Source organism: Erythrolamprus reginae, chromosome 2 (genome assembly GCF_031021105.1).
Source record: "Erythrolamprus reginae isolate rEryReg1 chromosome 2, rEryReg1.hap1, whole genome shotgun sequence".
Classification (NCBI taxonomy): domain Eukaryota; kingdom Metazoa; phylum Chordata; class Lepidosauria; order Squamata; family Dipsadidae; genus Erythrolamprus; species Erythrolamprus reginae.
The window spans coordinates 224,622,754-224,636,026 of NC_091951.1; positions in this window are offsets into that span (position 1 = coordinate 224,622,754).

Sequence of the window (13,273 nt, forward strand, 5' to 3'; positions counted from 1 at the left end):
AGCAATGTACTGTGTGTGTTTCTTTCTTTTTCCATTCTGTTTTGGGGGTGGGTGGGTGGAGTGAGGGGTGAAGGAATTTTTGATTACTCCGGGGGATTAGAAATGTTGGCAATTTTACACAATAAATTCCAGTAGCTTTAAAACTATGCAATCTATTTAGATTGTAGTCCATAGTAGTCTGTAATTACCTACTTCATTATTTTGAAGGTAAAGTTATGCCATCTCCCTCAGGTTTTTAATAGAGAAGGAATTATGGAAATGGCCTGAAAGCTTCATCCTACTACAGTCAGTTCTCATACAACATGTGTTTATGCATGTTCTAGGCCCAAGATTATTGGATTTGTACAATGAGGTATTAAACAATGGGAAAATCCCATCATCCTGGGAAGAAACAATAATAACTCTGATTCCTAAAGATAACACCAATTTGGCACATATGAAAAAGTATAGACCAATATCCCTCCTAAACTCTGATTATAAATTTTTTGTGATTATTATGGCTGAGAGACTGAAAAAAATATATGGCAGAACTCATACATGACGACCAAAATGGCTTTTTGCCCAGAAGACACATTAAAAACAACATCAGAATAATTCTAGATACTCTTGAATATTATGAAGCCCCCAATGAAAAATAAATGCCATTGATATTTTGAGATGTGCAAAAAGCGTTTGATAATGTCAAGTGGGATTTCATGCTTAGCCAATTAAAATATATGCAGTTTGGTGACAACTTTATAAAAATTTTCAAAATGATATATTCAACACAGAGAACCAAAGTAATTATTAATGGGGAAACAACTGATAGTTTCTATATTAAAAAAGGTACACAACAGGGTTGCCCACTATCTCCTTTACTATTTATTTATGAGTGTTGTCATTAGAGGTGTTAACAAGAAACATCAGGACAGAGGTCAAATTAAAGGCTTGGGAGGTTCAAAAAGAAAGCTTTAGAATGCAAGCTTTCGTTGATGATTTAGCATTTATAATTGAGGAACCATGGCAATCAGGGAGTAGGTTAATGAAAATACTGGGGGAATATGGAGAATTGGCTGTCTTAAAAAACAAATAGAAAAAAATCTAAAATGATTGTTAAAAATTTGACTAGGACACAAGAACATGAATTTGTAGAAAAATTGTATATTCAAACTACAAAAGAAAATAAGATATTTGGGTATATAAATTACATCAAGGTGTGCCACACTAAAAAAAAATACAACTGTGATAAATTGATAGATCAAATAAAATTAGATTTAGATGGATGGACAAATCTCCAACTTTCCTTTATGGATAGAATAGCTTTAATAAAAATGAATATATTACCAATATTACTATTTTTATTCCAATGTACTATAGCAATAAAATTGGAGAATGAATTTTTTCAGAAACTAAACAAAACTATACTTAAACTTGTATGGCAAAAAAAGAAGAAACAAGGATTAAATTGGAAGGGAAGGGGGACATTTGGACTCCCAGATTAGGCAAAATACAATCAGGCCACCAAATTATTATGGATAAGAGATTAGATACAACTGAAAAATGAAAGATTACTAAAATTGGAAGGACATGATTTATAAGCTGGCTGGCATGCCTTTTTGTTGAAGGAAAAAGCCACCAGTACTTTCTGAAACATTACATTACATCTGTCCCAAGTTTTCGGAGAAGGGCGGCATACAAATAATAATAATAATAATAATAATAATAATAATAATAATAATAACAACAGCAATAATAACAACAGCAATAACAACAACAACAACAACAACACAACAACAACAACAACAACAACAATAATAATAAATTAAACGTGCCCTGATTGACACCTGGCTCAAAATTAAACAGCAAAACTACAGACAGGTCTCCATTTGGATTTCTACTTTAGAGATGTTCATCCATCCAAATTTTATGCATCTAGGTAAAGCAATAATTTACAAACAGAAAATAGATGAGAAAGGAAACTTAAAATCAAGGATAGAATTAAAAGAAGAGGACATAGACCTAGAATTGTGGGCATATTTACAGTTACAGTCAAAATATAGAAAAGATAAAAAAGATCCAGGGATCAAAACAGAGCCAACCAAATTAGACAAAATACTTTTAGGACCAGAAGACAAGAGAATTAAAAAAATCTATCAGTATTTGCAGAAACAAGCTTTGCTGGAGAGACGGAGTAACGACACGGACACCAGAGCTGGATTTAAAATTGGGTCATTTTTATTAACATAAATTTGCATAATTTATTCAAATAATATTGCATAAATTTGCATAAACAACTATGACCCGGAACTGGACCTGCAGGGTCAAACAAATACTTCCGGGGCGGAAATGACGTATGCCAGCAAACATTCCTGGGCAACTCATGGGCGTATCTCGATGCAAGGTCCAGGTGAGGGCCAGGCCGTCACCTGTGACCTTTTCTGCCATGCTGTGCATGAGGGGGGTCCCACCGGCTAACCCGAATCGGGGAATTAAAGGTGTAGGACCCAAAGACAGGTTCCCCCCAGCTGCTCAGGCAGAAACTCCCTCCATGAGCTTGCGGAGAACCTGTCAATCATCCCCAAAGATGCCCAAGGGAGAAAGCGCGGTTGCTAAACCACCCAATTTTCCGCCCCTAACCTGCCTACCCAAATGACCAAAGGTAAGCCAATTAACCTAATTAATGCAAGCACCCCCTAACCGCACAGCCATCACCCCAGTGTGGAATGGGCGAAAAAACAGCCCGGCTAAGAGGCAGAACTGCAAAAAATTCCCATTCGGCCCCCTAAGGGCGACCCCGAAGCACACTGCAAAATAGTGGAGGGCGGGCGGGTGTCTGCTGCAGTAGATCGGTCCGGGCGAAAAGGAAGAGCCTCGGGCCTGCTCGCCCTTATATAGGGCAAGCAGGCCCCGCCCGGACCAATCAGGGCCTCAGCCAATCAGGCCCTGCTCTCCCGAGCGAAGTCTCGCGTCGCGAGACTTTGCCCGGGATCCAAGATGGCGGCCGCCATGAGGGACCGTGTCTCCCGGTCCCTCCAGCAAAGCCTGCCTGCCGGGTAAGTCCGGCGCTGCCCTTGCTGGAGAGACGGAGTAACGACACGGACACCAGAGCTGGATTTAAAATTGGGTCATTTTTATTAACATAAATTTGCATAATTTATTCAAATAATATTGCATAAATTTGCATAAACAACTATGACCCGGAACTGGACCTGCAGGGTCAAACAAATACTTCCGGGGCGGAAATGACGTATGCCAGCAAACATTCCTGGGCAACTCATGGGCGTATCTCGATGCAAGGTCCAGGTGAGGGCCAGGCCGTCACCTGTGACCTTTTCTGCCATGCTGTGCATGAGGGGGGTCCCACCGGCTAACCCGAATCGGGGAATTAAAGGTGTAGGACCCAAAGACAGGTTCCCCCCAGCTGCTCAGGCAGAAACTCCCTCCATGAGCTTGCGGAGAACCTGTCAATCATCCCCAAAGATGCCCAAGGGAGAACGCGCGGTTGCTAAACCACCCAATTTTCCGCCCCTAACCTGCCACAGGAGCGGGGGTCAGATCTCTATCTTGGCCCCCCGACTCCCCCCTCTAGCTGCGCCAGCTCACGCAGAGACCGCTGCAGGTCCTGTAAGAAGATGGCGTTCCCCTGGTCAGACAGGTGAACGCCATCATTACGGTAGAGCCATGGCTTATCTATTGATATAAGGGGATGAGGTATTACCACTCCACCCAATTCTCTAACCGTTTTCCCCATAGCCCTATTCACCCGTCTCCTAGCCCGGTGAATGGCCCTAAGGGAAGAGGCATCCCTCCATACAATCCTAGGTAATATGTCTGACCACACCACCTGGGTGGTGGGCCAGACCTCACGAAGCCTTCGTAGGTCTTCGCGTGCCTGGATGAGCAGCGCCAGGCCTCCCAGCATGCACAGGTCATTGCCACCTAAGTGCAATACCAGCCACCTGGGTGCGGCCACAGGACGCTGCCCACCCAGACCCCTTTGGGCGCGACTCCAGGAGCCGCCCCCAATATTGCCGGGCGCAGCCACAGAATGCTGACCGCCCAGCAACGCCGGTAGGAGACCCTCCCACCGCATACCTCTCCGGCCCATCCAGGTAACGGTGACCCACCGCCCCAGGGACAGGTGGGTCCCGATGGCGCTCCTGGCTGCCGCGCGGCCGGCCCAGAAAATCATGCTGTGGCCACACAGCAGCGCCGTCGGTTTCGTGTTAGCCTGGGGACCTGCAAGAGGACACAGACACAGAGAGGTTACCTAGCCTAAGCCCTGCCTGGGATCCTCAGCGGGCCTAACATAACCCAAATATGCCGCTGACCGCCAGCGGCCGATCTCCCGAATCCGATGGGCCGGGAAACCAGAAAGTGCCGCACTAGTGGCGGCGCCGATACGGAACGAATGCGTTCCATAACCGGCGGGATCCATGCCCACCTGGGCCATCGCCCTAGATACTAAAGCCCAGAATTGGAAACGGGTCAGCGGGGTACCATCACAATGCCTAAACAGGTACCCCTGACCTGACCCCCTCATACCACAATAAAGCCGTAGGGCGGCCACCGGACACACCGACTGGTCGGTGGCCGCACTAAGTTGTAAGGCAACCCCTCTGTGCAGCTGATCCGTTTTAGACCTTCTCACTACAAGGGACACCCCCCCTTGCCTAAAGGTCAGATCAGCGAACTGGAAGGCCCGGAGCGAAGTGTCAGCCTGAGACGAAGCCATGGCCTCGCTGACCCGAAGGGCCCCAAAAAACATGACACAAGCCGCTGCCCTGAAAAGACGGGCCTCGTACAATGAGGAACACAGACTGCCAAAAACCACGTTGATTGATGACAGCTGCTCCACCGTCAGGGGCTGACGAGTGTCACCTGGGGCCCCCGCTTGCTCCCTAAGCCAGCCCTCCAGCATCTTCCGGATGCGAAAGTCACCCGAAAGATCTGCAAACCCCCCCGCCTTGGACAGAAAGGCGAGGCCGGCTAACCGGGACCGGATCGTCCTAACTGACAGGCCGCGCTGCCTAAGTTGGACGCAAAATTCGGCCAAATGCTCTACAGGGACAGGCCAACTAAGCTGGTAACCCCTGCCCTGCCTGAACTCCCCAAACTCCTTACCTGCACGCTGGTATGCCCTGAGGGTGCCGGGCGCTACAGACAAGGAGATTGCCCGGGATGCCTCGCCTCTCCACCACTCTGAATCCCTCCCAGACTCCAGAGGTGGCTGGGGAACGCTTCTGGCAGTTCTCGGGCCCACGGGGCCAGGGTCCGAAACCTGGACAACTGACCACGGGACAAGGCATCAGCAACCCCGTTATCTAACCCGGGGACATGCTTAGCCAAAAACAATGCGTTTAGAGACAAGGACCTGTGCACAAAATGGCGGACAAGCCGCATGACCCTGTCGCTCTTTGAGGACAGGGCATTCACTACATGGACAACCGCTAGGTTGTCACACCAAAAGTGCACAGTCTTGTCCCTAAACTGCTCCCCCCAAAGCTCTAAGGCCACTATTAAGGGGAAGAGCTCCAGGAACGTAAGGTCCTTAACCAACGAAGTGGCACTCCATTCCGGAGGCCATGCCGACCAGCACCACTGGTCACCTAACACTACCCCGAAACCACAAGTCCCCGCGGCGTCAGAGCAGAGCTGCAACTCAGCTTCCAACAGAAGCTCGTGCCTCCAGAAAGACAACCCGTTAAATCTATCCAAAAAATCCCGCCACACGCCGAGGTCAGCCCTGACCCCGGCGCAAAGGCGGGTACGATGATGGGACAAACGGAGCCCCTTCATCGCATCATACAACCTCCTGGAAAAAGCCCTTCCAGGAACTACTACCCGACAGGCAAAATTAAGAATGCCTGCCAGTTCCTGAAGCTGCCGTAGGGTCACCTTCCGGCAGCCCAGGACCTCATCGAGCTTCCGCTTAATCTTTACCAACTTCTCTAGGGGCAATCTGGAAGATTGCTCCTCTGAGTCCAATTCAATACCCAGGAAGGTAATCCTGGTGGTGGGGCCCTCGGTCTTCTCAGAGGCTAAAGGCACCCCTAATTGAGCACAAAGGGCTTCGAAGTCCCGCATCAAAGCAAAACATTGCTCCGAATGCGCAGGCCCCGCCAGAAGGAAATCGTCAAGGTAGTGAACGACCGTACCCAGGCCACTTTGCCTCCTGAGCGCCCACTCCAAGAAGGTGCTAAAACTCTCGAAAAGAGAGCACGAGACAGAGCACCCCATGGGCAAAGCTCTGTCCACGTAATAGCCCCCCTCGAAATGGAAGCCCAACAGCTCAAAGTCACCCGGGTGTATGGGGAGGAGCCGGAATGCCGACTTAATGTCGCATTTACCCATAAGGGCTCCCGCCCCACACTTCCTAACCATAGTCACGGCTGCATCAAAGGATGCATACCGGACTGAACACAACTCGTCAGGAATGAAATCATTCACTGACTCCCCTTTTGGAAAAGACAAATGGTGAATCAACCTAAATTCACCACTCGCCTTTTTGGGGACCACACCTAAGGGAGACACACGAAGATTCGAGAAGGGCGGCTCCGCAAAGGGCCCCAGGACCCTGCCTTCGGCAACCTCCTTCCCAATCTTCTCCCTAACAATGTCTTCATGACCAACAACCGACCTAAGGTTGTCAGACATGAAGGCCTTCCTAACACCCTGATAAGGGATCCTAAATCCCTCTACGAAACCTAGCAAGAGAGCGGCCGCTCTCGAGCGAGGGTGGTAGTCGCCCAACCAACCCTCGAGCACCCCTAAATTAATTGGGCTGGGCCCCTTTTCCCCCAGCAGGTGGGGGAGGCTTTGGGGGACCCGAGCCTTTCTTTTCAATCCCCTTCTTGGGGCGGGGGCACACGGCTGCGGAATGGTTTCCCCCACAACTTCCGCAGGCGTGACGAAACCTGCAAATGGGGCGAAAACACGCCCCCTTTGCAGCGAACTCGTGACATATTAAAGAGGCACCCTTACTAACGGCACCCGCCACGGCCTTGGCCGGCGCGGGCGTCGCGGGCTCCTCCTCCATAAAGTGACCGCTATCGGTCCTATCACAGCCCTCCTTCCCTGACATATGAGTGGCCTGGAACCACAGGTCCGGAACCACCATATCCCAAGGCAAGTAGGGGTCATGGGCAATATGCATACGGAAGCCCTTGTCGTAGTGCCTCCATATGGTCCCCCCATACTCGAAATGGGCCCTCGCTATTAGGTTGATGTACTTCAGCAAGGCACCGGCCCTCCCCGGCTGCCTCTGAATGACCACCGACGCAAAGGTCAGAAATGCATACAGCCACGAGCTGAAGCATTTCGTGACCTTTGTCTTTTTCACTTTCTCCCCAGGGACAACCTCCTTATCTTGTTTAGGGACCTCCCTGTTCAAGATGGAGAACAAATCAACGTACTCCCCCCGCCAGATTGCCTCCTTAACTGACGGGTGCAGATGGTACCCTAAAGGTGTGGCGGGCAACCCACAAGGGATGGCCCCAGGCTTGATGCTGGCGAACGGGTCCCACACCGTGGTGGCCCCCGAGCCCAGCACCCCAAGCCCCGGTGGGTACATGAATGGGACCGGTGGCATAATGGCCGGTGGAGGAGGAATCCAACCCCCCACCCCCGCCCCAGGTGGGACAGGCACCCCCAGCGCCCCCACTGGCGGAGCTGGCGGGGACCAAACCTGACCACAGGTGCCTGCAGCAGCCCCCGTGAAACTGTTGCCACCCCCCATAGCTGGCGGGATGAACCCGGGACCCTGGATGGGCAGTAGCGGAGATGTGCCTGCATGTGGTGCAACCTCACCTGCCCCGAAAGGGGTAGAAGCCATCCATGGTGGGCCCATCCTGGTTGGGCCCTGGAAAGATGACCATTGCCCAGGCTGGGCCATCTGTCCCGCATGGCTCGTCTGCCCGGTGCTGCCAGCCTGTCCGGTTCCCGCCATCTGCACTTCGTGGGCCACTTGCCCAGCTGGGGCCGACTCCTCTTCGGGGTCTGCGCCCCAAGCTGCGGTGGCAGCCGAGGAAAGCCCCTCCGGGCCTGCCCCCGACCGCCACCTCTCCAACTCGTCGAGCCGCTCCAGGACCCTGGCCCAGGAGAGAGAAGGGGACACCTCGGGTTGAGGGACTGTGGGCATAAACCCTACCACCCCCCCCACCGGGATCCCCCCCGGGGGCACCTCTGCCGCCGCCCGAGCCCGGGCAGACGGCCTGGCAGCCCTCCTAGGCCGCACCACAGGTTGGGCCGGGAGGGCCTTAGCTGGCCGCTTTTTAGGGGCCATACCCCTACAATCTATTTTTTTTACAAAAGAATAAGGCGGGACCAAGCCCTTCCCTAATGGGCCCTGCACCCCTTAAACGAGGCCTGCCCTAACAGCAGGCCTCAGTGGCACAAACCCACCAAGGAAACCAATCCCCCCTTCCAATGGGCGACAAGGCCCAGAACTAGGCCTTTATCCCAGGCCTACCACCCCCCCAGCGACCCCCGCGGGCCCGCGAGGCCACCAGAAGGCAGCACCCCCCTCCCAACTATGCAGGACAATGAGGCTCCAAACCGGAGCGGAGCCCAGCCGATGCTGGCTCCGCTGATGATCAAAAAGGCTTTCCGCCCCACCACAGGCCTCAAAATGGCGCCTCGCACGAGGTCGCCAAACAAAATGGCCGACGGAGCAGACCGATCGAGTGTCTGCTGCAGTAGATCGGTCCGGGCGAAAAGGAAGAGCCTCGGGCCTGCTCGCCCTTATATAGGGCAAGCAGGCCCCGCCCGGACCAATCAGGGCCTCAGCCAATCAGGCCCTGCTCTCCCGAGCGAAGTCTCGCGTCGCGAGACTTCGCCCGGGATCCAAGATGGCGGCCGCCATGAGGGACCGTGTCTCCCGGTCCCTCCAGCAAAGCCTGCCTGCCGGGTAAGTCCGGCGCTGCCCTTATATGAAGAGTGGGTTAAAGAAACTATGATAACATGGTGTAAGGATTTCGGATATAATATTGATTTAAACAAAAGGGAAGATCTATGGCATAGAAACCAGAAACTGACCTTAGCTAACTCATGTAAAGAAAACCTTTATAAAATGTTTTATAGGTGGCGCTTCCCACAAACATTTTAGGAGGAACATGTAAAGCGCTACAAGCGAAGTCTATTAGGACAAGTCATAAAGGAGGAGATAGAACATCTATTAAGAGTTTGGATTGATGATCAAAGAGAAGAGTGAGTTAAGATTTTGCTTGATAAAAGAAAACGTATTAGCAATACAGTGTTCCCTCGATTTTCGCGGGTTCGAACTTCGCGAAAAGTCTATACCACGGTTTTTCAAAAATATTAATTAAAAAATACTTTGCAGTTTTTTCCCTCCCTATACCATGGTTTTTCCTGCCCGATGGCATCATATGTCATTGCCAAACTTTCATCTGCCTTTAATAAATATTTTTTTAATCAACTTTAATAAATAAACATGGTGAGTAATGATCTAAATGTTTGCTAAGGGAATGGAAAATTGCACTTTAGGGGTTTAAAGTGTTAAGGGAATGTGATAATGTTCATAGCCAAAAATAGTGTATTTACTTCCGTATCTCTACTTCGCGGAAATTCGACTTTCGCGGGTGATAATAGAGGGAACACTGTATATGACGACTTCAGTGAAAAAGCTGAAAATCCCGAAGGTAGGTTTCCCTCAACTATGTAAGTATTGTATTGGGATTTTTTTATTGTATTTGGCTTGCAAAAGTATTTTTGAGTGTCTGCTTCTAATCCTATTCTCCCTCCCCCCCAAAAAATCTTATTATTCATTTTCATGGTTTTGCATCACATGAGGTTCTCTAACAACACAGCTTTTGTAGTACATGAGAGCTAACTGTTCAAACATTTGAGAATTTGGCACACAGCATCAGATGAATACACCGCTGGAATCTAGTGATTTATTCCACTTCCGTTTTGTGTAGAGGTGAGGGGGTGTATTGTTGCTCCTGGGCCAGCTGTAGTATGGATATGGAATGAATAACTTTTTCCAGTTAGGTTTTTATTGTTCAGTTAGGGCTTGGCACTGGAGGTTATCAGTATTCGGAATTCAGCAAGGTAATTGGTAAATTGCTTCCAGCTACTTTGGAAGGGATGACTGATGTGTCAGTCCTACATGCCTTGCAACTAATTTACTAGATTATATAGCAACCTAGTAAATTCCTAATCTATCTAGCAAATTACTAATTTACTAGATTTATAGCTACCTCCTGAGATCCAGACTAACCCCACCCTACTGGCCTTCCAGAAAGCTGTAAAAACCTGGCTTTTCCGGCAGGCCTGGGGCCTTTGATCCTATGGTGTATCCATCAAGATCTGGCTATAAATGGCATGTATGCGGTTTTTTGACTGTGGGGTTTAAATTGTTTTTTGAATTTTTTTAGAGGTTTTAATGCTATTTATATGTTTAATTCTTGTTGTAAGCTGCCTAGAGTCCCTAGGGCAGTGGTGGCAAACCTATGGCACAGGTGCCACAGGTGGCACGCGGAGCCATATCTGCTGGCATGTGAGCCATTACCCTAGCTCAACTCCAATGTGCATGTGTGTGCCAGCCAGCTGATTTTTGGCTCTCACGGAGGCTCTGGAAGGGAGTTTTTGGTTTCCAGAGAGCCTCCAGAGGAAGGGGAGAGGCATTTTTACCCTTCCCCAGTTCCGGGGAAGCCTTTGGAGCCTGGGGAGGGCAAAACATGAGCCTACTGGGCCCACCAGAAGTTGGGAAACAGGCTGTTTCCAGTCTCCAGAGGGCCTTTGGGGGGTGGGGGGAAGTGTTTTTGCCCTCACCAGGCATTGAATTATGGATGTTGGTACTTGGACATGAAGGATCGTGCACCTGGGGAAAAAAAGGTTCGACATCACTGCCCTAGGGAGATGGGTGGTTTACAAATCAAACAAATAAATAAATTGTTGGTCAACAAGGTATTATTCACATACAAAAGATTGTGTGCAGGGTTTTTGTTTAATTGACAACCACAACCCAATTTATTTCCTCCATGTTCCATTACAGGACTAGTAGATGACTCTTAAGTGGCAATGGGGCTGTGGCCTCCATTTGAGGGCAGATTTTAGGTTGGGAAGAACAAGGTCAAGCCAAATAGAACACTCCCAGCTTGGTCCTTGTTTGGTTATTATTTATTTGGTTATTATTTACCACCTCTCCAATCCAAGGCAACTATCTTAAAATGCTGTGTTAATTCATTAGAATCTTACTTTTCAGAATAACAACTGATCACAACCAATGTTGCTATATATATCGATGTGTTCTATATTATGTTGTTGCATGTTACACCAACACTCCGCAGTCTGCATTGGTTGCCGATCAATTTCCGGTCACAATTCAAAGTGTTGATTATGACCTATAAAGCCCTTCATGGCATCGGACCAGAATATCTCCGGGACCGCTTTCTGCCGCACGAATCCCAGCGACCGGTTAGGTCCCACCGAGTTGGCCTTCTCCGGGTCCCGTCGACTGAGCAATGTCATTTGGCGGGACCCAGGAGAAGAGTCTTCTCTGTGGCGGCCCTGACCCTCTGGAACCAGCTCCCCCCCAGATATCAGAGTTGCCCCCACCCTCCTTGCCTTTCGCAAGCTCCTTACAACCCACCTCTGTTGTCAGGCATGGGGAAATTGAAATTTCTCTTCCCCCTAGGCTTATAGAATTTATACATGGTATGCTTGTATGTATGAGTGGTTCTTTAAATTGGGTTTTTTTTAGATTGTTTTTAATATTAGATTTGTTTACATTGACTTTTTATATTGTTGTTAGTCGCCCCGAGTCTTTGGAGAGGGGCGGCATACAAATCTAATTAATAATAATAATAATAATAATAATAATAATAATAATAATAATAATAAATGACCTTAGAAGACAAGAGGGACAACTGGCATGTAAAAGAACGGGGATGTTCCCCGAGGTGTTTCAGAAGGGGTCCTTTCAGAAGCTTTTTCCAGAGAATAGAAGGAAAGGAGGGGAGAAATATTTTCTTGCAAGATTCTTTCGAAGTAACTTTATATAGAGCTAGTATTTGTGGTTGTACACATTGTTTGAACTACCTTGCTAAACTAACGTATGTTTTCTATTATTTTAAAATGTTGTAAGCTGCCTAGAATTGCTATTGTGTGCTGGATGCCATATAAAATGAAGACTGAAAAAATGAACAAATAAGGGAAAGTGTACGTAAAAAGGCAACAAATATTTTTAAGAAAACAAGAAACTTTTATCATCTTTCCTATAAGCCATTGCTCAACAGTCTTCTGGTATAGTTGTTCTGAACTTCCTCCCTTTTAATTGGCAGAGTGAACTTATTAAACTTTATATAGAGCTAGTATTTGTGGTTGTACACGTTGTTTGAACTACCTTGCTAAACTAACGTATATTTTCTATTATTTTAAAATGTTGTAAGCTGCCTAGAATTGCTATTGTGTGCTGGATGCCATATAAAATGAAGACTGAAAAAATGAACAAATAAGGGAAAGTGTACGTAAAAAGACAATAAATATTTTTAAGAAAACAAGAAACTTTTATCATCTTTCCTATAAGCCAATTTATAGAGCTGTTGCTCAACAGTCTTCTGGTATAGTTGTTCTGAACTTCCTCCCTTTTAATTGGCAGAGTGAACTTATTAAATATCCAGATTGATCTGGACTTCAGATCGAGGGGTGACTTCAAATGCTTGCAATATATCCATGGTCACATTTTTTCTGATATCTAGCTTTCAATTTTTGGTTAGACAATCTGTTAAATGATCTAGGTTACCATTCCCTGGATAACATCCCAGATTAGATAAGCAAAGCAGGTAAAAATGCTTTCTGTTAGTATGGGCTTGTAATTGTTAACTGTTTTAATTTAAAAATCTTTTTAAAACAGTCTTTCTTTCTTTCTTTCTTTCTTTTTTTCTTTATCAGTTGTATATGGTTTTATCAATTGTTTATTGTGGGATGTGGGATGGGAGGGGATATTTGTTAACCTAATAAGTATTATTGTTTGTCTCATAAACTGTATATGGCCTGTTGTTATGCCCTTTGGTAAAAGGGCATTATAAATAAATGGCATTATTATTATTATTATTATTATTATTATTATTATTATTATTATTATTATTATTATTATATAGAAACATAGAAGACTGACGGCAGAAAAAGACCTCATGATCCATCTAGTCTGCCCTTATACTATTTCCTGTATTTTATCTTAGGATGGATATATGTTTATCCCGGGCATGTTTAAATTCAGTTACTGTGGATTTACCAACCACCTCTGCTGGAAGTTTGTTCCAAGGATCTA